Genomic DNA, 26848 nt, shown 5'->3' with positions numbered 1-26848 from the left:
TCAGATGCCACAGCCTTGGCCCTCATCCATCTAACAACAGCATTAATTCAGTACTGGTCCTACACCTGCTTGAGTGTGGGGACCAAGTCCTGTAGAATCTGTAGCAAGGGACATGGGCAACACTACATCCACATCCTTCAGAGCATGGAGCCTTTCCTTAGCCTCGTATGTCCCTGGGGACAAATCCCAGAGGCTCAGAAGCCCAAGGCTGATGGTGGCTATGGACATGGTGTGGATTGTTCGGGAGAAACGCTCTCTGCAACGTGAGGAGGCCTGGGGATGGGGGAAGCTGGGAAACTTGGGGAACCAAGAGATGCATTGCCTTTGGGTGGATCCTACCCTGGCCCACACTGCCACATCAGGAGTCAGCTTTGAGATCTGTGGTTTCCTGCATCTTGTTTTCTTCCTCATTCCAAAAGTGGACAGAAGGGCCCTGCAGCAGTACTGGGCACCCTGTGACATGACCAGGTGCCCAAGTGAGAGGTGGAACAGGCCAAAGAAACGATTTTCCCAACCATGTCCACTCATAGGTGGGGAAACCGAGACCTGGAGAGGAGGATGGTCCATGGCGAGCTATAAGATGGGCTTTATGGCAAAATGGCTATGCCCCTTTCTCTCTGCTCTGCCATCCCATTGGGCAACCCTGAGCAGATGACCTGGCCCCTCTTGGCCCCACTCTGCACATCTGAAAGATGGAGATGATAGGACCTGCACCTTAGGGTGGCCCTGAGGGTCACACACAACTGCTTTCAAAGCTTGGCATCCAACAGGCCCTACTGCTGCCCCCAACTGTGTTAGGTCATCTGGGACAGGCTCCCGAACCCCAGCCGAGGGTTGTGGTCTGTGTCCATAGCTGCTGGGGCCCTCCCGCACACTGCAGCCTGCTTGGGTCCTTGCTCTGGCTTAGCCTGTTGGGACTGGGCTGTGGGGCAGTGAGCTGTCTAGTTTTCTAGCTTTGTATATTGCTTAATAAGGAAAACATGGCTTGTCCAGGCGACGAGTGGACCCGGCCATATAAGGGGAAAAGGAGTGACTTGGATGCAGTGGAGGATGCAACTGGGAGCTCTTGGTAGCTGAGGCCGAGTCACAGGCAATATCGAGCTGCTGCTTCTCTCCATAGAAGAATACCTGCTCTCAGCCAGGTGCAGTGTCCCTCAGCCCAGGCTGTGGCAGAGCTGCCACATGTCAGGGGGGCCCATGGAGGTGTGTGGCATGGAGGAAGTGTCCAGGAATGTAAGCAAAAGGGATAGCATACAGCCAAGCAGAGTGGGATGAGGTCTCATCTTGCTTAGCTGCCCCACCCAGGCCAAAGTTGATGGCCCCTGACCGGTTCCAGTAGTTGAACTCTCCTGTGTGGGGTACCACTGGCCGCCCCCACCCTCCTGCCACCATTGTTGGTGGCCGCAGCAGTGCCATCATTGACATGCTCCTATGCCCACGAATGCTTGCTCATGCTGTGTGCTTCCCAGGCAGCAGCAAGACCAGCCCCTGCTTCCTCTGCTCCTCGCCACTCCTCCCTGGGGCTTCCTGCCACCGCTCCGTGCTCCTGGCTGTTACCTTGGGCTCTGGCCTTGGTCCTTTTCTCTGCACACTGTTCTTCGCTGTGATGTCCACGTTACGGCAGTGCCAAAGGGCCTGCCTGTTGGAGTCCACTCCTGGCCCTAGCCTGGCCTTGCGGTGTGACCTTGGGCACATGTCCTGACCACTCCGTGACTTGGGCTCTGGCTCTGGAAGCAGGAGATGGTACTGGTGCTTCGGAGTGTGGCAGCGCAAGCAGTGACTGAGTAGTAGCACCAAGAGGGAGGGAGGCCACCATTCATACAGCTCGGACCGCCACCATACTTGCCCACTCTCTTCTCCAGAGAAAGACCCCCCTTCTGCTCACTGGGCTGCCTGCATGGGCTCTGTTCAACCTGAACACCAACAGCTATGTGCTGACATGGCCTTGGCTCTCAGTGTGGGGGGCCATTGCTTTGAGGAAGACACAACCTGCTTAGCTGATGTGGGGAGACCCATGATTGGGCAAGGAAGTAGGTGGTACAGGAGGGTCCTGCCCAGGACTGGCTGCTCCCTCAGGCTCAGACACCAGCTGTGATCTTTCCCTTCCCCAGCCTGGGAAAGTTCCCTTTTAGGGGTCTGTTAGGCACAAAGCGTGGTGGGTAAGAGGCAATGGAGGGATATCTTTGAGAGGGATAGAAAGAGAGACAAAGAGAGGGTAAGCTCCAGTTCACTAGTTCCCCCTACAAATGCCCATGACAGTGAGTGCCAGCAACTGGAATGCAGCTCTGCTCTTGCATGGGGATGTCAAGAGCCCGATCACTTGAGTCAGCACCCACACTGCCTCCCAGGATCTGCTTTAACCAGAAGCCAGAGCCAGGAGGGTTCTTACAACAAAAAGAAATCATGTTTCCAATCTCTCAGATAATACCTGATAGTTTGGAGAAAGTTTAAAAAGAGTATAAGGAATTAAAGCTGACCTCCCACTCACTGGAGATGCGGGCATTTTGGGGACCACCTCATGGATGGTGGCCTTTGTCTAAATGGATCAGGCTACTTAAAATTTGCTTTCCCATCTGTAACCTGGGATGATGGGTTTTCTGTATTCATTAAGAGCATGTCTTTCCAGATGTTTTACACTGTAAGCATCTTTTTCTGGTGCACACGTGGAGTGCATTCACCGGGGAGGTTTCCGGTGCAGAAGGGAGAGCACACGCACCCCTGAGCTGGACGTGGCTATGGAATGTCAACTTTCCAGGCTGCAGTATGCGTGGGTCTTGCGGCTTCCCTTTCTGTATGCAGAAGCTGGTGCCACAGGTTTGTTTGTTTCTTTCTTTTTAAAGATTTATTTATTTTTTTATTGGAAAAACAGATTTACAAAGAGAAGGACAGACAGAGATTAAGATTTCCTGTCCACCACTCCTCGAGGCTGCAAGGGCCGGAACTGAATCTATCTAAAGCCAGGAGCCTCCTCTGAGTCTCCCATGCAGGTGCAGGGTCCTGAGGCATTGGGCCATCCTCTACTGCCTTCCCAAACCACAAACAGGGAGCTGGATGGGAAGTGGAACAGCTGGGATGTGAACCAGTGCCCATATGGGATCCCAGTGGAGGCAATGTGAGGACTTTAGCCACTATGCTATCATGCTGGGCCCGGTGCTGTAAGTTTTTAAATATTAGTTTTCCTTTGGTGGGCTTAAGGTGCTTTCTGGATTTTCTCATATATGTATGTGTGTGTGTGTGTGTGTGTGTATATATATATATATTTTTTTTTTAAATCAGAGTTGGGGGTGGGGCGGCTTGGAGGGAGTTAGGGAAGAGACATCTGTGTGCTGATTCACTCCCCAAAACTGCAACAGCCAGGACTGCACCAGGCTGAAGCCAGGAGCTTCAAGCACATGACCTTTATCTGCTGCCTCCTAGGCACAACAGCAGCGAGCTGGATTGCAAATGGAGGCAGGGCTCTATCCTAAGCCCTCTGATATGGGCATCCCAAGTGGTGACAACCCACTGTGCCGCAATGCCTGCCTCAGACTTTTCTTTCTAAACATGCCTCAGTGACTATCTTTGTAGACCTGGATCTGCCAGGGCAAAGGATATGCAGTTTTATCTCTGTGATGTGTGACACCCAGCTGCAGGGCCATGCCTGTCTTACCACCTGCTGACCATCCTAGGCTCTGGCCACTTTCTTCTCCTTTCCCACTGTAGCACAGGTGTCCCCCCCATATCCATGGGGGGAACACCTAGTGCTGTGGATGGTATTGTTGAACCCTATATGTCCCATGTCTTCTCCTCCTCATGTGTACCCATGACACATGGCAAACAGCAACAGCTGGGAGTGCACGAGGACAATGGTAACAACAGAAGGTAGGGGTAGGTGATTCCCTGTCTTGCGGAATACACTCTCGTTCTCTCTTCTCCCTGAGAAGCAGCCCTGGCTTCTCTTGGGAGTGGCTGACTTGTCAACATCACTGCCCCTGTGCTCTGGGGCCTTCATTAAGTAAAGTGAGGGTAACTGGAACAGCAGCCTGCGATGCCAAGCCAGGTCCCCCAACAGCCGAGATGGCTGCTGAGCGACTCACCAGTACACAGTATCCTGGGCAGAACAGAGTCAGGAATGTGAATGTAAAACCTGCAGATGGCTCATTCCCAGAATTCTTCTGTTACTATTTCTCAACTGTAGTCAACTGTGGGTGAAAGTGAAGGCACCTGTCAGGTGGCACTCCTTGGTACCTGTGGGCTTGTGTTTGGTCACAGGCTGGCAGTGGGTGTTTCTTTGTGTTTTGGTTGTGTCCCTTGCTCTTGAGCCTTGGTGTGCCCTGTGCTCACAATGCCCCTGCAAGGCTCTCCTCCTTGTCTTCCAGGGCATTTGGTATACAGGGCTTGGAGAGGGCCGGCTGGAAGGTGCCTGACCTCAGGCATAGTGAGGGAGCTGAGTCTGGGACTCTCAGCCCATGGACCTGAGTTCCCCAAGGCAGTGTTGACCTGTTGGCTTGGTGATGGGATTATGTATGCCCAGGCTCATCGCTGCTCACAGTGCTGTTGCATGGCAGGAAGAGGTGGGCCAGGCTGGTACCTGGGTAGACTCCAACTTGTGCATCTCGGAATTGTACGGGACACAGGTTCCTGAAGGTTCACTGGCTGTGCCCCTACTGGATAGACATGGAGAAGTTGATGCCCAGCAAGGGGACAGAATTTTCCTGGGTTCTCTGCTGTGGGACAGCAGCTTCAGCCACCCTGGAGGTACATTATGGAACCCCCACTGCAGCCCTCCCCATGTCATGTGGCCCTGTTGAGTAAACACTATAACTAGGTGGCAGTCTGGCTGCTGGGGACAGTGGAGGGGAAACACGAGGGCAAACCCCAGCCTCATGTCCTAGAATTCTAGGCAGGACCCAGGACAAGCCTTGCTAAATGGCACTGGGAGGTATTGGTGAGGAAGCGTCCTCTGGCTCCTCTTTTGGGCCTTGCCTATTCCTGTGGTCATTGCGGGTGACACCATGGGTGTCTTCCAAGATGGGATAAGCATCGCTGTTGAGATTGGCACCTCTTGCCTGTCCTTTCAGGGCTCAGGGCTGTGCCTGCTGGCTGATTCCCATGGGAGAAAGCAGTCCAGCCTCAGATTTGCATAATCACCTTGGCCAGGGGTGCAGGCTGTGCGTGAGTGTGCACACACACCCCTGTGAATGGAGCTGGTCCTTTCTGGGTAGCAAGGGTGGTGGGCAAGGGAGAAAGCCTGATGTTGTTTGGGCCCAATCACAGAATCACAGAACCAGGGGGCCAGGGTCTATGGGTGCAGCTTTGTATGATTACCCTCTTTGCCTTGTGAGTTTCTGCCACCATTCTCAGGGCTGAGCCCCTTGATACCTCCTGGTGATTTGAACTTGGCCCTTTGGCCTACCGTTCCTGTCTGTCTCCCAAGTCTGAAAGTTATGCTGATCTGCAAGGCTCAGCTCAGATCTGTGTCCTGTGCATGGTGTATAGGCTCTTGCTGCCTTCAAACACCCCTCCTTCCCAGGAATTCCCCCTACGATCGCTATCGTTGAAGTGCATTGTGAGATAAAGTCTTGTTGCTCCTGAGAGGCAGTAAGTCAGATTTCCCACCAGTCTGGGGCTTCTTGGCTTGTGTTTGACACACAGTAGGCCCTTGGGAAATGTGGCTTTGCCTGGTGGGTTTGGTGTTGGCTAATATCTAATCCCACGCAGCTGTGATGCTAGCAGTCCTCAGTGGGCCTTGGGTGCTGGCCTGTGCACGCTAGATGCCACTCAAAGGTGTGAACAGGGCCCATTTCAGCCCTGAGGGTGTTGTTATCCAAGACAGAGATGGGGTGGTGGCAAGACTAGCAAGAAGAAACACTGGAATGAGGGATTAGCAGGATGGCATCGACCCAGTGTTAAAATCAGGCCGAGCTTTACTCTCCTGAGAAGTGGGAGAAGGGTGCCCAGAGAGTGGGTGAGAGGGGAGGGCCGTGGAGCTGGCAGAGGCTGCTGGGATAGCTTGACTGTCCACCATCCCCAGAAGGTTTCTGGAGAAGGAGGTGAAGTTTGGGGTTGGGCAATGAGGTCATTCTTAAGGACCCTCTTTGAATGCTAACCTTCTGGCTCTGCAGTCCCAGGACGCCCCACCTCCACTCCCACCCCCACCCTGAAAGATGTGGGAGAATATGTTTCCCCCTTGGACCCTGAAGGGATGTACCATCATGCTAAGCCAGAGCCTGCTTTCAAGAGAGTACATTGTGCTTGTCGCTCATTGGTTTGCTTGTTCCTCCAGCACTGGACCTGGTGAGGTGATGTTGATCTACCTAAGGGACTCACCTACTCACCATGCAGCTGGCGACTGTCTCTGGCACAGAGGACAGGTGTAAGGTCATGGCTGTGTGTCACCAAGGAGGATGTCCAGGCTTCTGAGGATGGCATGAAGGGTCCTCTTCTCCAGGATCTGCTTGGCTCTCTGACCTCTAGAATTTTCTCTAGCCCTTCAGAGTCACTCGCCTCCCCCAGATGGCACCTGCTGAGTTTCCTGCTTGGGCCCTGCCTGCCTCTTTCACTTGTCCTCATGACGAGGCTCTAGTCAGCCTTGTAGACCCCTGAGGAGGCTCCTGTTGGGGAAACAGCACAGGCCCCTGGATGTGGGTCCAGGCACCCTGTTTTACCCTGAACTCCGTAGCACTGATTTCAGGGGCTTGGAGGGAGATAGTGGCTGTGGCAGACCTGGGATGTGCAGCTATCTCCTCTGTCCTTCTGAGTCATTCCCATCCCTCTCAGTGTCCCACCCTCCTCCCTGAACCCCCACCCCCAAGTTTGCCCCAGTGGAGCCCTTTTACCCGGCAAATACTGATCGGGTGCATCCTGTATGCCACTAGTGGGCACTGGAAATAACCTGCTACCACAGACAGGTGAGAACCCGTCTTGGCAGGGAGGGTGGGGTGTCTTAGCTCAGCAGGGCTCTTAGGGAGCAGCTGAGCTCTGCAGGATGAGTAGGAGGAAAGCTGAGGAAGGGAGGGAGAGACAAGGGGTGCAGCATGGAGGTATGGACAGGTCTCCCCACCATGGGGAATGATCAGACTTGCATTCTGATAAGTGGCCAGAGGGCAAGCAGGGAGACCAGAGAGGAGGGCCGGGATAGACTTGGCTGTGGCCACAGCAGGGGCTCTCAGGTCAAGGTTCGGGGTGTGGTGTTGGATGGGGCATGGCCGTGAGAAGTGGGAGGATTGTGACTCCAGGTCCACAGCTCTTACAGCAGATGCCTGATGGACAGATGAGGAGCAGAGTGGAAGCTGAGGAAAGATCACCCCTCGGTTTTTCCTCGGGGCCTATAAGGGAGGGGCTTCTATGAGGCAAAGGAGGATTCCCAATGGCTCACTCTTGATTGAGGATGCCAAGTTAGCCTGCGTTGTTGGTTCGTCAGCACACTTGACCATGGACCAGTGTCCTTGGAGATGCTGGGGAGCTAACCTCGCTCCCCCCAGGAGCTCCTCCTGGCGCTGTTGTCCTGGCCTTCTGGGTGTCAGGAAGAGCCCCCGGGATGGGGGCTTCCCCCCAGCCCTTCCACCCTGTCTGTGATGCATTTGGCAGGAAGCATTCAGAGTATGTGAGCATAAGTGGCTGCTGCAGACAAATCTACAGTTTCTCCCCTTATTGAGAACGAGCTAGGCTACCAGAGGCTACCAGATGTTATGTGTCATATAATGTACATTTTATGGCAAATGAAAATATATATAAAATCTGTACCCAGCGAGCTCCCTGTTCTCTTAAAGGAGACTGGATCCTTCTTTTTTTCAAATTCTTGCACTTTTCAAATTTTAGGCAAGAATTCCCTTCCGGGCAATGAACTTATCTGCCAAGTTGGGGCCCAGAGGGACCCCTTCTGGGGGCCTCGTAAACCCCGACTTTTGAGGCAGTGTTGGGGCTGAGGCCACATTCAGCGGCATGTTTACACAATAGTCTCTCTCAGCTCGGAGGGGCCATTAGAGTTAATTGGGTGAATAATCTGTGTTTAAAAAGTCCCTAAATACGTATTTACATAATCCGCGCTCTGCTCAAGCCCATTTGTGGAATCTGGGCTAGATCTTGGCCTTGTATCTTCATCTTGAGCTTCTAGCAGCTTCTCCATTTGGGTGACATCCTTGGTGGGAATGGGGACAAGCGGGCTTGTCTCTAGCCTCATGTGGTAGAAGGGTCCTTGTCGGCCAGTTGCTCTCCTTCAGCCTTTGCCAGACACCCTTGACACATTGCTGTTCCTGGGAGATTCTATGTGGGAAAATGTTCCGGGGTCAGAGGTCAAATACAGCATCTCATCTCCTTTCTGGAAGATTCCTAGTGGGTATTTGTACATGGAAGGCTCTGAAAAGTTCTGCCTTAAGGTAACTAATCTAGCTGTGTCTAATCTAGAATCTTACTGCTTTTTTTTTTTTTAAGACTTATTTGAAAATCAGAGTTACAAACAGGGAAAGATAGAGAGGTTTTCCATCTGCTGGTTCACTCTCCAGATGACTGCAAGGGCCAGGGGCTTGAGAGGTTTTGAACTTGCCTATGTGTGTTGAGCTGCTATAACGGAACCTATCTACCACTCTTCACTGGCTTCTCAGTCTTAGCTGCAGGTTAAAGAGGGGCCCGGAGAGGGCCTGGAGATGGACCCGGCTCAGTAGTCTAGTGGCTGAGGTCTTCGCCTTACATTTTCTGGGATCCCAGTTTGTGTTCCGGCTGCTCCACTTCCTTTCCACCCCAGCTTGTGGTCTGGGAAAGCAGCAGAGGATAGCTTAAAGACTTGGGACCCTGCGCCTGTGTGGGGGACCCAGAAGAGGCCCCTGGCTTTGGATTGGTTCAGCTAATGCAGTTGCGGCTCACTGAGGAGTGAACCAATGGATGGAGGATCTTTCTGTAAATCTGAGTTTCCAATAAAAAAAAAAAAAAACTTAAAAAAAAAATCACCTGGTGAGATCAACGAATTTATACAGGTGCTATGCCAGCACTCCAGGCCTGGGAACTCCAGAATCCAGGCATGAGTGGTTTGTTAAGCTCCCAGGTGAGTCTAGTATATGTTACAGTGAGAACAGCTGTGCCAGAGCTGTGTCAGGCCAGTGAGGGTTGGAGGAAATGGGGTGGGGCAGGAGTTCCTGCTCTCAGCCCCCTCCAATCCCTTCGCTTGGCTGGACTCAGCCACAGCTGCCTCGAGTTGCCCCTGAGGAGGCTGCTCAGGCAGCTGTTAGCAGCATGGCAAGCCCTTGGCTAAGGCAGAGGTAGTAGCCTTCCATGAGGGTGTCCACGGTACCAGTGCCAGGTAAGTGAGGAGGGTTGCCAATATTAGTAAGTACTTACTACGTGCTGGCTGGTGCTTGGTAGCACGTGGCGTTATTGAGTGCTTGAGTTTTCTTCCTCCCTTCCCCTACTGCATTTTGAGCTGAGTGGTTAGGGGAGGCATCCGAAGTCTCATGGTGATCTGAATGCAGCCTGTCCAAGATGGCGGTTTTCATGGTTGGGGGTTGAGGAAGCACCTCCATTGTGTGTTCCTGGAATTCCAAGATTGGGAGCGTTTGTCCCTGTTGGAGGATGGCAGGAGGACATTGGTGCTAGCATGACAGTGTGAGTTCAGTGACGACTTAGTGGAAGCTTGCAGTTGGCCTTAATGAGAGTATTTACACCACAGAAATGGGCCAGCGCTCCCAGTTAGGCTGCTTGTCTTCTCCAAGAGCTGGCCGGTAAGCACTTGGCTGTATAGCTCCAGCCAGAACCCCCCCCCCCCCCCAGGCCAACACCTGCTGGTGATGGCAAGGGGGACGAAGATCACCCAGGGGCAGAGTGAGGAGTGGGAAGCTGTTTGTGCCGTGGATAAACAGCCACAGGGAAGGAGAAGAAACAAACGGCAAAGAGCTACTCTGATTCAGGAGACAGTGCAGAGCTACGTGGCTTGTGCTGAGGAAATGTTTATTTTTCTTACAATTGAGATTATTGGAAAAAACAGTGGCAGGTTTAGCAGCTGTAGAGACTAGGGCAGAGATGAGAGAAGGGTACAGGTTCTTCCTCTGGGGTGTGTAAGCAGACATGAGAATTGAGAGTGTGAAGTTGAGGCTTGCTAGGGCTGGGTTGGCCCTTGTCTGCCTGCTGGGGAGAGGGGTGGGGGGTGGGCCAAGGCTTCAGGAGTGAGATGGTTAAACCCGAGTAACAAGGGGCGATTTATCTCTCAGCCCTCTTGCATTCCCTTGCTTGCTGCTCTGTCTGGCCCTGCTAATGCTCAAGGGTTGCAAATCTACCTATTTGTCAAGTCCCTCTCCGCAGCCTGGCGCTCTCTGGCTGCCTGTGTGGTTTATTAAAGAGGCGTTTGCTACCTGTCATCTCAGACGGCTTCCTTTATCCAAAACAGAATAACAGAGCTATCTCCCTCTTGGGACGCCCGATGCAAATGCCCGAGGACAGGTTGCCAATTTGTGGACGTGTATTAGGAGGAGGGAGGTGTCAAGGGAAACGGCTGCAATGCAGGCTTTTCTAACAAGCTCATTTCTGGGTCGAGGGGAGATGTGGCTGCCCGAGTTTAGATTACGTGGGCACGCGCCTCCGCTTTCCTATGGACAGCTGTCAGCCCTGATGGCTGCTCCTCGCTATGCAAAATTGGCTCTTCTTCCTTCTGCCCTTCCCCCACTGCTCCTTCTTGGTAGGTAGTGAGGCCCTGCCTGGCCAGCCGCCCTCAGTGGTGCCCAGCCTGGTGGACCCCAGTCCCTGGCCCGTGCAGCTTTGCTTGCTGGGGGTTAAGGTGAGAGGGCTGTGGCGTCTTGTTTCCTAGAGGGCTTCAATCAGAACAGGTAGCTAAGGTGCTCTATGGGGGTCTTCAGGGCAGGATGCCTCACCTTGGTGAGGGGCACTTTGAGGGTCTTCTCATTGCACTTGTTCACCTTTCCAAAGGGCACTGCCCTGGCCCCATTTCACAGATGAGGAGACTGACCTGCCAGGGAGGTTTAGGGCAGAGCAACACAGCAGCCCATTCATGGTGAGCTCAAGTGTGGCCTTCGTCCTGGCACGGTGAGTGATGGGAAGAGCTAGTCTGCCCAGAGAGTGCGCTGTCACTGGCTGGGCATGAAATCTCAGATCAAGAGGGTTCAAAGTGGCCAACAGGGCTGCTCAGTATGTGTGTGTGTGGGAGGGCGGGGGCATTGGAGGGGTATGGATGAGGGAGGGGAAGCTGGCAGAGTCCCAGGCTGTTGGCAGCAGCTGGTCTGCAGAACCACTGGTCACTGGTGTGAGATACCCTCATGGGCTGTGCACCAAGGCTAGCCAGCTGTGCCCCAACCTGACACAGGCCCCTCTGGGTACCCAGGTGTGTATACTAAGACTCCTGCACATAGGGTATCCCTGCTTTTTAGAATTCACCATGCCAAAGGAAGCTTTAAGGTGAGGAATGACCATTCCAGGGTGGCACACTGAGGGGGCTCCCACCCCAGATGACAAGGGTGCATTTGGTAGACCATGTGGCCCTGGGCCGGTTGTTTCCCTCTGTTCCCTGGGTGGCTCAGCCAGTGTCTAATGCCTGTGGGCATCCCTGTTTGCTGAACCAATCAAGAACCAGTGTGTCAGGTGAGAATGATGGAGGCTGTGGGGATGGCAAGAGAGGAAGATGGAAAGCACCCGGCTTGAAGTAGGTGATCAGTGGGTGCTGGGTCCTTCCTTTCATAGTTAGAGTTGGAGTGTGACTCCTGCAGGCCTCCTGACACCTCTTGCTGGCTCTGGCTTCTGGTTTCCTCTTTTCATTTTTGCTTTCTTTCTGCTTGGGAAACCTCAGGCCACTGCGGTAGCTGGGTAAGGAAGCTGTCCTGGGGGCAAGCATTGGAGAAACCTTTGAATGGTCTATGTATATTATGATGGGACCCGCTCTGAGACAGCTGAGATCTCTGCCCAGCTCTGCAATGTGCCCTCTCTGGGCAGCTCCGCTCTGCGCACTCCGGGGGCTGGCCAGAGTCACCAAATTCTTGTGTCTGGCTGTGCAGGCACACATGTCTTCGCCACCTGAGGACCTGCTCAGCCTAAGCTGGAGCCTGCAAGGGCCCTCCTCACTCGCCGTGCTTGCTGCTCTTCTAGCGGCCTGAAAACCCCAGGGGTGTCAAGGCCTGTGGGGGCAGGAGGCAGGTTGCATGTGTGGGGAGCAGACATTGTAAAAGAGTTTAGGCTTTTGGGGAAAACCAGTCAGATTCAGGCTTGAGCTGGGCAAGTGAGGAAGGTAGGCGATGACCTCCACTGGAGGCTTTCTCTTCCCAGAAACTAATGGAAGTGAAGATGTGGGGGAAGGAGTGCTCTCAGAGCTGTTAATTTGGTTCTCATTTTGGGGAGTGCACAAGGCAGCTGTAGCTCATCTCACATCCCCACTTTGTTTCTACACACTCCCCTGCTGGAGTTGGTGAATGTCAAGGTCAGATGAAAGACTTGATTGCTTGACAATGAACCGCAAGGCAGGTGTGGCTGGTTAGGTGCACGGTGGCCACACCCTGAGTGCCACGCTCAGTCTTGCAGGTGATGCCTGGCAAAATTAACAAAGTCTGATCATTTACAGCCCGGGCGTTCCATTTTGGAGATTCAAATTTCAAAGCGAGTGCCAAACAGGTCATGTTTACCCAGGGTGTGTGGGGGGGAATGTAGAGAGGAGATGCTGACTTGGGACAGCATGGCTGCCTCATTGCTGTGGATCAGTGGCTGACAGAGGTTGGAATGGGTGTCTGGGCTTATGCTTAGCCTCTGTCATGTGGTGCTGGCTCTTCTGGGACTGCTGGCTGTCACATGCCGGCTGGCCCAGTCGCTCTCTGTCCCCCTTGCAGTGGGTTAGACCATTGGCCAGTGTCTGCCTGCCTGCCTGCCTGCCATGTGGCCAGCGCCTTTGGCAGTGGCCTCGGGGAGAAGGTCAGTTCTCAGCTTGGCTTCCAGGCATCACTTACACCCCTCTGACTCAGAAGGCTGCTGGGTGGCTGGCTGCCTCCAGGCGGGCCTCGGTTGGCTGGTGCAGCCCCCTGATGGTCCCGTTGTGATCAGGTACTGCTCTCCACCTCCTAGGGGGTTCCTGCTTCTCTCCCTAACTTGAGGACACTGTCATGTACTATGGTGCTTTCATCCAAGGCACACCTGGGAATCCACCACTGGAGACCGGCTTCTGGGGGATGGGGGAAGCTGCCAGGCTGGCAACCATAGGTTTCTTTCTCTGAGCTCCTGGTTCTTACAAACCCAGAATTGCACAATGGGCTGCCTCTTGAAGCGCCATGGCTGGAGGGTGAGGCTGGCAGGTGCTTGGACGTTAGCATGTGCTGGAAACGCAGCTCTGTCTGTTGTCAGCAGTGGGACCTTGGCCAGCCACTGAGCTCCCTTTAACCTCAGTTTCTTAGTCTGTAAGAAGAAATAATGGTGCCCATCTCACAGAGCAGCTATGAGGATTAGATGAAATGGTGCATGTAAAGTGCCTGGCACAGTGCCTGCTTGGTGCTCAGTGATGTCTGTGAGAGCTGTGGTCTGAGTCCTGAGAGAGCAGTGTGGTAGGTGTTGGTAGGGACCTGTCCCGGCACCCCCCTGGTTCCAGGGTTCTGGTGCTCTGGTGCCCTTCCCCAGGGGTCTGTGTGCCCTGGGGTGGGGGTGATGGGTAGCTTTCCATCTTGCCCTTTTGAGAAGCCAAGTGCTGTGGAGAAGTGATGCTGAAAACCAAGTGTGTCTGGAGTGGTGGAGTTGCCCAAAATGGAGCTGCTCTTCACAACCCAGTCACTCTGGGATACGAAAAGCCTGAAATGAATGGGAGAGATTCTGCAGGCAGAACAAAGCGAGGAGCCTGCCGCACCAGCACGTGTGAGTCAGCCGGAGTTGCTGCTCAAACAGCCTGCCTTGTTAAAATCAGTCCCTTGGTGCGGACGGGATTAGCGCTCTGCAAACTTCCCATCCCAGCCCTGCCTGCGTCTCTATGCTGCCTGCAGCATGCCATTCACTGATCTTGCTGTGCACCCTGGGGACTTCTTCACACATAATGGGGGACACTCCCATCATGAAAATGATAGAGAGCCTGTGTGTGTGTATATGTGTATGTCTGTCTTGGCTTTGGTAGGGATAAAGAACCACACACGCAAACAACAACAACAACAAACTGCTGCTGGGAACATAGAGGCCAAGGCAGCATCTGAGACATTTACCCAGAGCTGAGGGAGGATGCCTCTGGGTACCTGTGGGGCTCCCAAAGATCATTCATTCTTTTTCCTCTTCTGGAAAACCCTGCCTGGATCATTCTACGTCTCTTGGTTAGAGCTGGTGGGCAGAACTGGAGCTGCCTATTGGGGCTCAGAGTAGCCGAGTCTTCACAGAGCACCCCCGAGGTTGTGTAAGAATGCTGACCTGTTCAGCAGGTGGGCATTTGGGGCAAGACTTTTCCCAGGTCACCAGGGTGGCCCGTGGGTTCAGGGAGTGTGTGGAAGGTAGAGCAGTGGGGTGGCCCTAGAAGAATGGTGCAAGCACCTTGCCCCAGTGGCACTCTGGGTTTTCTGGAGCAGGGTTGGCTGGCAGCTGGTGAGGGTCTGGAACGCGTGCCCTGTTGGTGGAGCCGGCAGCAGCTCTGCCTCTCATTATTCCTCCCTCCTCGGCAGGCGACAGGAAGGGCCAATTACTGGGCCTCTCCACCCTGCATTGCCTTTGCATGTATTCTCTCACATGGCGAGCCCCTCTTTGGGGAGAGGCAATTTGTGGGGGAGCTCAGAGCAGTGTAATTTACAGCTTCCCTCCACCCCCCACTCCAGTTGGGAGTGAGATGGCTGTGGCATAATGAGCTGGCTTGAGCTGAGCGACCACTGGCATGGGATGGGAATTGGGGTGGACCTGGTATACCTTGGCGAAGAGAGAAAGGGATCCACTTCCTCCTCCTCGCACATCCTGTGGTTATAGGGGGCTTCTGCCCTGAAATGCAAACCCACTTATTTCTCTTCAGCACGAAGCAGCCCTCAGCCACAGTGCTGTGCTCATGCATTAGCTTGGGTAATTGAATGGAGCACAGTGTATTCTGACCTCCCGTGCTGGCCCAGCTGACCTGAGAGATGCTTACATTTCCTGCAGGGTCTGATATGTTTGGTCACCAGCTTCCTCTGCTGCGGAATCTTGGTCAGGGTTGGGATGGGGGCACTGAGAGAGCTGTGAGAAAAGGGGCTGGTGTGGCAGGTGGTCCTCACATGGCAGGCAGTCCTCAGTGGGGCCTGGCTGGGTCAGGTAGTCCTTCACATGACAGGTAACCCTCAGCGGGGCCTGGCTCGGTGTATTTTCAAAGAATAGCCAGGGATGAGTGATAGGTGGAGCTGACAGGGACCCTGAAGGGCTGACACTTGAGGTTTTTGAGTTTTTTTAAAGATGTATTATTTATTTTTATTTCAAAGGAAGATTTTACAGACAGAAAAGACAGAGACTGATCTATCTGCTGGTTTACTCCTCAAATGACCATAAGAGCCAGAGCTGGGTCAGGCTGAAGCCTGGAGCTTCTTCCAGGTCTTCCCTGTGGGTGAAGGGTCCCATGGCTCGTCTTCTGCTAGTTTCCCAGATAAATTTGCAGGGAGCTAGATTAGAAGTGGAGCAGCCAGGACTCTAACCAGCACCCATCTGGGATATCAGCACTTACTTAACTTACAAACTTACTATGCCATGGTGTCAGCCCCCAGGTTGGGTTGTTTACTGAGGAGACCGAGTGATGCTCATGGGAACAGGTAGAGAGGGAGAGATGTGCTGTCTGCTTGTTCCCTCCCCAACATCCAGGACTTAGCAAGTCAAAGTCTGGAACTCCAGCTGAATCTCCCACATGGGGGCTGAGACCCAAGTACTCCTGCTTATCCAGGCACATAGACAGGCAGCTAGATTGGAAGTGGGACTGCCAGGGCTCAAATGTGTACTTCAGCATGGGATTTCAGTGACAGAGGTGGCAGCTTAACACACCTTGACACAGCATATGCCCCAGGGACATGCAGTGATCAGCAAACTGACACTTGGGGCTGTTCCCTTTCTTACGTCCGTGAGCTTCGTGGATGCCATGTGGCATGCTGCAAGGAAAAGGGTCTGGATCTCATTTCACACCTCTCACGGGACATCCTCAGGTATGGCGGTCACATGGGTCTCATGGGGGTGGGGAGCAGCAGGACTAGGTCATGTTCCTAGCTGTTCTGGGAGGTGGGTTTGCTTCCCTCCATGTACAAGACAGTCTGTGTGAGCTGCCTGTGCAGAGTGTGTGAAGGTCAGAACCAGTCATGGTGCCCCAAATGAGAGCGGAAGAGAGATGCGTTTCCAGGGGACTCTCCTTCTCTCTGGCTGTTTTTTTTTTTTCCTCTAAGGCTCTGAGCCAAGTTCCCAGGACCCTCACACTGGTTGGGTGATGGTGCTGGGCTTCGCCTGTGCCTTACTGACCTCAGGTGCTTGGAGGGCATTACCTTCCTTGCAGACTGAAGATGGGGAGCTTGAGGGTGTTGCCTGGTAGGCCACCTATGTGTGGCCTGTCAGGTGCCAATGCAGCGAGGACAGAGGTGGTGAGAGTGCTCCTGAGGCCACTGGGTGACGTTCCCCGTCCATGGGATGGCCTCCTTATCCTTTTGTTGTTTAACAAAGCAAAGGGTGCCTCAGCTCTTCATCCCAAACAGTGATGCTTACGACTTAAAATAAAAAAAGCCAAGTGAATATTCTTCCAATATTTATCTTAGCACAGAACTAACATTTCAGGGCCTGTGCCCATAATTCACATGTTGATGGGGAACACATTGTGTGAATGTGGTGCAAATATATACAAGGGGGAAGTTGCTTATATTTAATAGGGAAACATGAAGTAAACATTTTTTAAATAAAATGGCAAAGACTTGGGGTTCTACTGGTCGCAATTTCTCAACGTGAAATACTTAACTGGCATCTTTCGGGTGTGGCAGCCTTTTGACCCAGCGGGGTTAAGGTGGGACTCTGCTTGGCAAGGGTGTCTTTGGGAACCATGCCTTTGTGGTCCTGACATGCCAAGCGCCTGCTGATGGAGGAGCTGGCATGTGTTCTGCCAAGTTCAGTCCAGCTCCCTTCCCTCCTTCCACACTTGACACTGGAAAGCAAGCTCTTCAGTGACCTTTACCAAGGCAGTGGGCAGGAGGCAGAGACACTTCCAGGTCAGGGCAGGTGCCTTTCAGCTTCTTTGCTAGAGATTCATCCCCCATGCCCTCTCTGAAGGTGTCTCCTGTTGGAAGGGTGAGGGGTGGTCCCCTTGTGATTGAGACCTTGGAATTCCCATGCAACAGAAACAGTGTGCCTGTTAGTGTCGTGCCCTTCACCAGGAGGCCCCACGACACCAGGTAAAACACTCAGGTGTGCACCTGTACCATGAGGGGCCTCGACACTGCAGGGCTCCAGTTCTGTCACCAAGCAGGAGCTGGACATGTGGACATGTGCACTTCCCCACAGCATTCCATAACCTGAGCATTTCTGGTTTGGGGTGGCAGCTGTGCAGCTGTAACTGTGTGCCCCTGAGGGATTCACCAGGTGTGGGTTGGCAGAGATGGTGGAGGGGTGTTCTGGGCTACAGCAGGTGGCTCATGGGGCTTCATGTGCCCCTTCCTGAAGCTGCTTTCCTTTCCAGGAAACTGCCCCCTGGCTGCTGCATATGAAGCCAGGACCCGCTGGAGGTGTCCTTGTGGCTCTGTTCAGGAGTGTCCTCTTAGGAGTACTGGTTGGGCTGAGGGGAGTCCACCCAGGTTGGTTGTGGTTCCTTAGTGCCGCATGAGTTGGGATGCAAATTTGGCTTTGTTGTTGCACATGCAGAGGCTGCTTGTTTGAGACTCTGAGTTGGGTGAGGGAGTTGATTGCAAGTGGTGGCCGTAATGAGAACGCTGGCAGTGAAGATGTGAAGATGCTAATTCGAATCAGTCCACCTGTCTTGAACCATGCTGTCTCTGTGGGCAGGTCCTGAAACCACACCTTTCTTGGGCAGCCTTTTCTCTGGGGGCTTGGGGTTTGCACCTCCCTCGCCTGTGCACAGGGATGCAGGGATGGTGGTTGGTGCCCACAGAAGAGAGCAGCCAGGATGTGATCCCCTCACTGTGCCAACACAGCCCCAGCACAGCCCCCTCTTGGACAGGGGGCAAGGGTCAGGACGCAGGGGCAGGGGCAGGGGCAGCAGGACCTCCGCTGTCGTTCCCTTTGAGCCCCTGTGGGCCCAGCCTCAGTAGGCACATCTAGGTGCAGAGGTTGAACAGCTCATTGCCTTGCTTTCCTTCTGAGCTGCTGGGCTACACTCTGCCCAGCTGCTTACCCTCCAGTGCCAGGGTGGTGGGGTCCCTGTGATGGCTGCAGGCCCCCACTCCCCTTCCAGGGCCTTTTTCTCTCTGGCACAGTATTCCTGGGTGGGCGCTCTGTGGCCGGCCAGTAGCTCCCAGGCTGACTCTGGCAGGCCCCTGGGGAACTGCACAAGGCGGGGTTGGATGTTTGTGAGAGGAGGTACCAGGTGGCCCAGGAGGCCTGTGTGTTTTCTCAGGTGTTGTACCTGAGGATGAGGCTGCGAGGCTGTGGGTGGCAGCCAAGCGTGCTGTTGAGTGCCGGGCCTGCATCCACATTGAGGTCTCGGCTTGCTGCATGTGCTTCCTGTCGGATTTGGGGGTGACAAGTTGGATAACCTGCTGGAGTCCTGGTCATGGCAGAGCAGTGTACTTGGGCAAATTCGTAGGAACTTGGAAATGTTTGTGAAAGATGACATTAAAAATAATTTTATCTTTGGGGCCGGGGTGGGGAGGATAAAGATGGAATGTGGAAGGGGAAATCCCTGAGCCTATGGAACTATATTATGAAAAATAAAAATACACAAGTTTATTTTGGGGTTGGCATGGTAGCATATCAAACTAAGCCTCTGTCTGGGGTGCTGGCATCCCATGTGGGTGCTGGTTTGAGTGAGTCCAGACTGTCCCACTTTTGATCCAGTTTCCTTCTTATGGCCAAAGAAAACAACTGAAGATAGGCCAAGTCCTTGGGCTCCTGCACCCATGTGGGAGACCTGGAGGAAGTTGTTGGTTCTGGTCTTCGGATCAGTGCATTGCTCTGTGAGCTCGTGACAGAGTGGTGCTGTGTGGCCATCCTCCATACTGGGCTTGTCCTGCAGGAGCCTGTTCAGAGTGGAAACCAAGCCCTGCCCCTCAGCCTGCAGGGGAATGGCTCCTTCTGGGCCCAGAGCAGGTGGGGTCCTGCACAGGGAGCTCCAGGTGGCTTTGGGGACAGAGAGCACTGAGATGTGACTGTGGATTGGAGTTTAGGGGTGCCTGCAGTGTGCAGCTACCCGTTTGGGGGAAGTGTGGGGAGATGGAGGTCAAGGTATGTGTGTCACTGAAGCTCCCATATAGCCCTGCTGGATCCCAAAGCCTATGGCCTGCTCTCCCAGAGACTGGTGATGTGGCTTGTCAGTGAGGGTGGTTGTGAGTGGAAGCCTACCCTGGTGCCTCACCCTGGACCCCCAAGTCACAGGCTGTGCCAGGTCTGGTGTGTACCTCTTGTGGAGTTGGCCACTGTGGCCAGCCAGGCCTGCCTCTGAGCAGACCGAGCTTCTACCACACCCCTGTAGGGCAGCCTTAGGGCCCAAGGCCCAACTCCTTGACCTTGATGGTGTTCTGGAGGTTTCTGCAGGGAGAATGCATGTTCTGGGCTCTGGCCTGGGCTGTGTGAAGACAGAGCTACAGCCAGTCTAGGGTTCTCCAGTTGCAGGTTTGGGGTGCACCTTGCTGCTTTGATGTGTGTGGAAGAGCTTTGTCTAGACCTAGGGCTGTGTGCTTCACCTTCGGGCAGGGAACTCCGGCCCCTTCCGTGGGTGTGAGGTAAGCCAGGGTGTGGCTGTCTGTGTGCATGGCTATCGCAAGAATCACAAGAGGCTGTGACTGATGTTTGCACACCTCTCACCGCTGACAGCACATTGACAATGCATTCCTCTGCTTTCCAGGTGGGTGCTGGAAAGCAGGTGTGACCTCTGGGGTGCAGAGGAGGAAGCCGAGTAGCAGATGCCTGGAGTGACTGAGTATGTTTGGCTGTCATTTAAAGGAGCAGATGACCCCGCTTGGCCTCCATGGCCGTACGCCTCGTCTCTGAATGGATCCTGATTTCTACAAGGCCTCACCCGATCATTGGGGACAGACAGGTAAGGCGTTCCCACTCCTTCCTTTCCCCTGTTCCCTTGCCCTGGACCTTGTTGTCTTCCGAGTGAACTTTGGCTGCAGCTGTCCCTTCTTGTCCCCTCTGGGACTGTGGTCAGTGTGGCCAGCTGCTCCAGGCCCTCATGGAGTCTGCATGTGATCTGTCACTCTGACCGGTTTGCTTTCTGCTGCAAGACCTTACTGATGAGATAGCCCTACTTAGGGGCTTGACTGGGTTTGTGATCTGCTTGGAGTGGGCTGTCAGGGCAATGGGGGTGTACAGGGTCCTATCCCTGGCAAGCAGAAGTGTGGCCTGCTTCTGACCCCTTGCTGTCCCTTCCTGAGGGTCCACTGACCACCTCTGGGGGACAGTGGGCCAGCCCTGGAGTCCTGGGCAGTGAGCAAATCAGAAAGGATGCTGTGACAGAATAGGATAGCCAGTGGTGTGGCTTTTTGGTGGAGCGAGTCTGAACCAGAACCCTTGGGTTCCTGGAAGGGGGAGACCCAGTCCTCTGGCTTGGACTGCTTTGGCGAGTGAGGGACCTGTGGGTCCTGAGTCTTGGAGGGCACGTGGTTGCCTTTAGATGGCCTGAGAAGACCATCTAAGAAGACTTAGCCAGTCCTCTTCACTGGCTGAGAGCTGCATTCCCAGCCCACAGGTGTCCCTGGGACAGACAGTTCTCATCACACCTCAACTGAGTCCCCAGGATCTAAGAGTCCTTGAGGAGAAGGTCTCTGCCTTGAGCACCATGGATGGCACATAATGAGTGTTGGTAATGATGTGTCGAATCAGTAATGAGTAAATGAATCCTTTTCAATCCAGAGAGCTGGCTGTGTGTACTTGAGGCTCTGTTCTGATCTTCCCATTGGCCAAACACTGCTTTGAAGAGAGAAGTGGGAATGTGAGCTTGCAGAATGGTTCATTTGTGTCCAATGGTCCAGGTGTGACTCGATCCAGCACATACTCTTGCTCTACCACAGAATTCTACCCTTCCCAGGCTTCCTTAAGCTGGGTTGATTCTGACCTTGGTCCCTGTATAGCTAAAGGATGGCAGCAGCAGCTCTGACCGCACAGCCTGTGTTATGAGAACCTGTGACTACGGGGAGGAGGATCTCTGTCCCAGAATTCCTGACTGCAGTCTCAAATGGCTCACTCTGATGGGACTGGTTTGATCATGGGCCCTCCTCTGAGCTAACAGATTAGTCAGGGGAATGTTGATTGGTTTAGACATGGGAGGTGTGCCCCTCTCCATAGGGGCTGAGAGCATGGAAAGTGTGGATCCTCCAGCAAAGTGAGAGCTCTTACTGGAACTGGGGTGGGGAGCTGGAGAAGGGGAGGAATCTGAGATGCAGTAGTGATGGACAGCATCTCGGGGTGGGTGAGCCCTACATGGCTGGGTGTGTCCTGACTGAATACAGATTTTTCTCCTTCAGTCATCTGCATGTGTCCCCTCAGGCAGTCTCAGAACCAGTGTGCACACAGTTACAGCAATGTGGCCATGGAGGCCAACTTCCCAGATGCTGGTGGTGGTGCTCAGGTGGGGGAGGGCTAGCTATCGGTATGGGGACTCTGCTGTGCTGTGTGCTTGAATACCCAAGTCTACATGTGTGGCCTGTAGGATGTTAATCAGCAGGGCCTAAATACCCAGACAAAACTGAAGCCCAGGGTGGAGCTGGCACAGCCAGCAGGTGTCAAAAGGGGGATTAGAAGCGAGTGTCGTGGCCTGAAATCTCTTTTCCCACCCTCCACCACCTTTTCTGATGCCATATCTACTTAGAGATTAAAGAGCCATAGACAAAGACGGTGCCAGTAGTAGAGCGGGTGGAAACCCTTGCAGGAAGTAGGAGCTCAAGCGATGGGCAGGGATGTATGGGTCAACACAGCCTTGTGCCCATCTGCCTCTGGTGCCCAGCCCAATACCCACTGTCAGGGTTCCAGAAAGCCCTTCTGCAGGACGGGCTTTGTGCCTGTGTTCTCTGAGCTGAGTGATGAAGGTCTCAGAGACACCATTATCTGCATGTCCTGGCAGCACGTGTTTTTCACACATGCGGCCCTTCCAGGAAGATTTAGCCTGGGGATGAAGCAGGCGGGCTCTACGCTGAGGGCAGATACCAATCATTTTTACAATTGTTTGCAACAGGAGAGGAAACATGAGCTTAACAGTTCTGTTGTGGATGGATTTGGGGGAGAAACACGAACGAATTGTCAACAGGATGGCTTCGGCTTTTATCCTGGGATTTGCGGCTGTTCTCAGCGATGCGGCTGCCCTGTGCAGAGCCCCTGGATTTACAGGCGTTCTTTGCAGGTGGGGGCTCATTGTTTGCCGCAGCCTGGGGCCAGGTCAGCCTCTGTGGAGGACAAGGTGTGTCTGGGATAGGTGAGTGGGTGTGGACTCAGCCATGGGGAACCTGGAGCGACCATGGCTCTTCCTGCTGTCTCTGCACCGATCCATCGGGGGAATACCCAGGTGAGGGGGCTTGGACCCTGGTGGGTACCAACTGGCCTCCTGAGTTTGGCTAAGCCTGTCTAATGTTTTCAAAAGCTCTAGACGGCAGGAATCAAGAGCAACAGACTTTTCAGGCTCCTGCCAGGAGGAGGGAGGCGGGAAAAAAAAGTTCTGCTCAGAAATCCATTTGCGGGGAGTTTGAAGTTTGAAGCCCTCCAGCTGCAGACTGGCGGCCTGGGTGGTCGGGCGGGGTGGGCGGGTGTCCTCGAGTGGAAGCGAGTGGAGAGTGGGGCAGTCTGGGAGCGAGGCTGGGCTACAATGTATGGGGCAGTGGGTGCATTTTGTAGCTGCAGCAGCGGAGGTGGCATTGGATAGACCTGGGCTCAGATGTTGCTTCTGTTCTGGGTCAGTGCCTTGATCTTGTGTGGGTTCCTTGGCCTCTGTTAAGTCTGGGGTCGATTATCTGTAAAATGGGTGTGCTAGTACCTTGTAGGTTGCTCAAAGAATGAAATGAGGCCCTTGGCACAGTGCATGGAGGTGGTCATTACTGTTGCTGTTAACCCCAATATATATGTAATCTGTACAAAAGTGCAGGAGGATACTTCTGCTTGAGTCTGCAGTGCCCCCTCTGAGCAGATGGTCACTTTTAGGTCCCTATGGGTGGAAATCTGGAGTCATCACTGACACATCCGTTACTATTTCAGCAGCCTCTCCCATGTTCCAAATGGCAGGCAGCTCGGGGTTGGGAAGGATGCTGTATCTGTGGTATATGACTCCTGGTTTGAGGAGGCGATGGCATCCTACACACAGGAGAGGCCTTCCTAAACTTCCTGGAGAAGGTGCATTATGGAAAACAGCACACATGGATTTCAAAATTTTGTTTTGTGTCAAAATAAGGCTACATTTCAGCTTCATTGGCTGAGGTCTCCTTGTACTTGGTGGTGGAAGGCGGCCCCTGTGGGGAAGATGTGTAAGAAACAGGCAGGATGGTTTTCCAGCCCCTCCCAAATGGATCCTCAGAGAAGGAAGTCCCCAGCAGACAGTCCTGCATAGTTGTGTATGACATCACTCTTTATACAGGTGGTGTTGGCACTGCCCCTCAGCAGCCAGCTGAGGGTGATTTCCCCAGGTCTCACAGCTGGGCAGAAACAGAGCTGGGACTGGGACCCAGGCAGGAGCCCATGCTCTCCAAATGTGTTCACTCCCAGGAGTGCCAGGAGGGTAGATGCAGGCACATATTCCTGACATTCTAAGTGATCTCAGCAGCCTGTGGCCTGGCTGTGCACAGAACCACTGGCAGTTTGGGGTCGCACAGGATCTGGATGTTTCTAGTGATGGCACAGCTTCTCCCAGGAACCTTCTCTAGCCTGCTATGTGCCCACACTCCCAGGTCGCATCTTGCCCCAAGTGGGAAACTGGGTGGGTGGCCCTCTATGTGGTAGAGATAGTTCAGGGTGTGTGAAGATGGGAAAAGCCACATTGAGGCTGGCGTCCTAGGGGTGGTGGCCAGTTCCTGCTCACTTGTACTATTTGGGTCTCTGGCCTCCCAGCTGGGGAAAGAACCTGCTGTGATCATGTCATGGCCTGGTGGGCCTCATTGAAGGTGCTGTGGTAGATGTAGTAACTGTACCTCAAATTCTGGTTGGTTTATGTCCTGGGAAGCCCATGTAGATCTGAGAATCCTAAGCTGGAGCCATCCTCAGGCATCTGTGATGTGATTGGTCAGCAACAATGCCTACACTAGATCATAGAACCCAGGAGGCCAGCACCTGCCTGTGTAGAATTTGTCGATTATCAAAACCCAAGAACAGAGCACCACTCACGGTCTTCATCACTTGACTTGTTTGTTGGTTAGCTTCATGGACATTTAATGAGCATCTCCCTCCCTCTCTCTCTTTCTTTTTCTTTTTCTTTTCTTTTCTTTTCTTTTCTTTTCTTTTCTTTTCTTTTCTTTTCTTTCTTTCTTTCTTTCTTTCTTTCTTCTTCAGATTTATTTATTTGAAATACAGAATTACATAGAGAGAACAAGAGACAGAGTAAGCTTCCAACTGCTGGTTCAGTTTCCAAACGACTGCAAAAGCTGGAGGTGGGCTGGCCTGGAGCCAGGAGCCAGGAGCTTCTTTTGAGTCTGCGCATGGGTGAGAGGGGCCCAGGCACTTGGGTCATCCTGTGCTGCTTTCTCAGGTACATTGTCATGGAGCTGAATCATAAGTGAAGCAGCAGGGATTTGAATTGATACCCATTTGGGATACTGTGTTGCACATGCACTACCAGCCCTGTGCCTTTTGCTTTTTGTTTTGTTTTGTTTTTAGATGTGGTGCACTGCTGGGAGTTGTCCATACCCTTTTGGAGTTCACACAGGTTGCACATTTGAGTGATTGAGTGACTCAAAACCTGAGTCAGAAGCCCTCGATCAGGACCAGCCACTGGCCCTCACTCTGTACTGGGCCCTCTTGACAGCATATGGTGGGATCAGGGACTCCCCGTTCCCAAAGGCGGTGGAACCAGAATAGTACTCTGCTTGCATGCAGAGGGCTGGCCCAGGGCCCGGGGCTCCCTCACCTGACCTGTTGAGGTTCCAGATTTGTTCCATGTGAACAGTCAATTAATTAGTAACCGGAGCTACCCATGGTCCCTGGCTCCTGAGCAGGCTGCTGGGTGCCCCGCCTTCCTCCTGTCCATTCGCTCAAATTGAGCAGTGCGGGTCTGTGATATCATTTGAAATGTGGCCAAGAAGCAATTAATGTGCTGTTTGCTGACAAGGATTTGCTGCCGCTGCAGGAGCAGGGCTGGGGCTGGGAAGGGCCGTGCAGGGGAGAGGAGATGGGAGAGCAAATAAAGGTGGGGCGGGAGGCGCTGCTACCGGTCTTGAGCCAAGTGTGGGGTTGGGTGGGAGCCACCCTGTACCCCTGGGACCTGCTGTGGGGAGAGGCCTTGGGAGGTGGGGTGGGAACTGATGCTATTAGCAGCTGCCAGTTCCTGAGCCCTCAACTGTGTTGTGCTCACCATTCCACTGTGTCCTCCTGTCGTCCCCACCCCTCTGGGAGGTGTCGTGGGCCCATGTACAGGGTGGGAGGCTGGGGCACAGGAATGACAGCTTTGGCCCAGGATGACCCTGGCAGAAAGTGATAGGGGAGGGATCTGAGCATGTGGATGCACCTGTCTGTCCAGGCAGATGCCCTCAGGGAGGGGAAGGTCAAGCCTTGGACGCACTGCCTGGTCATGCTGATTTGTGTGGGGACCTGGGACTTGATGGATGGCAGCATTGTGTAATCAGCAGCTACCTCTGGAGGGTGGTGAAGAAGAATCTATAGAGGGGGCTGATTCAGCCCAGCTGATGGACCCGAGGGCCTGGACAGAGCAGGGGCCGCCTGGGGGTGCCACTGAGCAGCAAGGCCTCTGCCAGGTCCATGTGGTTGACCTCCTAAGACCCCCTGGAAGGTGGCGAAGGCCTGGTTTGAAGGACCCCACCCAGGCCTCTCTCAGTGTTGCGCTCCTCCCTTGTGCTCTGTTGTCTCCCACTTCTCAGTAGCTGTTGGGGTCAACCATGGGGAGGTGGGTCCCATCTGACTGCTGTCGCGCCTGGAGTACACTTAGCTGGCTGAGGCTGGGTCCTGTGCGGTGGGTGCTTGCTGTGGGTCCTGCAAGCTGCCTTAACTGCCTGATTGTCTTCCCCACTCATGAATGGCTGGTTAGGTACTCACTGTAGAGGCATCTAGTGGGGACTGGTAGCCTGGCTTTCACCTTGCTCCCTGCTTTCTGGGTGGGAGAGTGAGTGCTAGTGGCTGCTACCTTGCCAAAAGGAAGCAGAAGCCCTTTGAATTGGAAGCGGTGCCCAGCTCTCACTGCACCCCACCACACTCTACTTCATCCCCCTCCATCCCACCCCATCCTACCAGTTCCCTTCCCAGGCACCATGTGGAGCACTGAGGATTCTGGGAAAAACCACACCTGGGTCCAGTTCTCAGGGCTGCACTAAGGAGAGGTGGGGAGAACTGACATTGATGAATGTAGGTGGGAGAAGTGAGCTTGCTTGTTGAGTTTTTAAAATATTTATTTTCATTGTATCTTCAAAGAAGAGAAGGCATGCAGGGAGACCTTCCGTCCACTGATTCACTCCCTAAATGCCTACAATAGTTAGGGCTGGGGCAAGCTGAAAGCTGTGAGCCAGGAACTCTATCTGGGTCTCCCATGTGGGCAGCAGGGACCCAAGCACTTGAGCTGTCATCTGCTGCTCCCAGGATGTCCCTCAGCAGGAAGCTGGAGGGAAGCAGAGGAGTTAGGACTTGAACC

The 26848-nt window shown here is 53.7% G+C and overlaps 1 long non-coding RNA gene across 2 annotated transcripts in view; it reads left to right on the top strand.

The window, feature by feature from the left end:
• Positions 1-26848, top strand: part of LOC131482662 (uncharacterized) — a 170955-nt gene that overhangs the window by 45992 nt on the left and 98115 nt on the right. For both annotated transcript variants that reach the window (XR_009247205.1, XR_009247206.1), the window contains exon 3: positions 19919-20113. This is a non-coding gene — a long non-coding RNA (uncharacterized LOC131482662). The remainder of the gene's footprint in view (positions 1-19918; positions 20114-26848) is intronic.

Source organism: Ochotona princeps, chromosome 19, assembly GCF_030435755.1.
Source record: "Ochotona princeps isolate mOchPri1 chromosome 19, mOchPri1.hap1, whole genome shotgun sequence".
In the NCBI taxonomy this organism is placed as follows: Eukaryota; Metazoa; Chordata; class Mammalia; order Lagomorpha; family Ochotonidae; genus Ochotona; species Ochotona princeps.
This window is presented reverse-complemented; position numbering and strand designations above follow the sequence as displayed.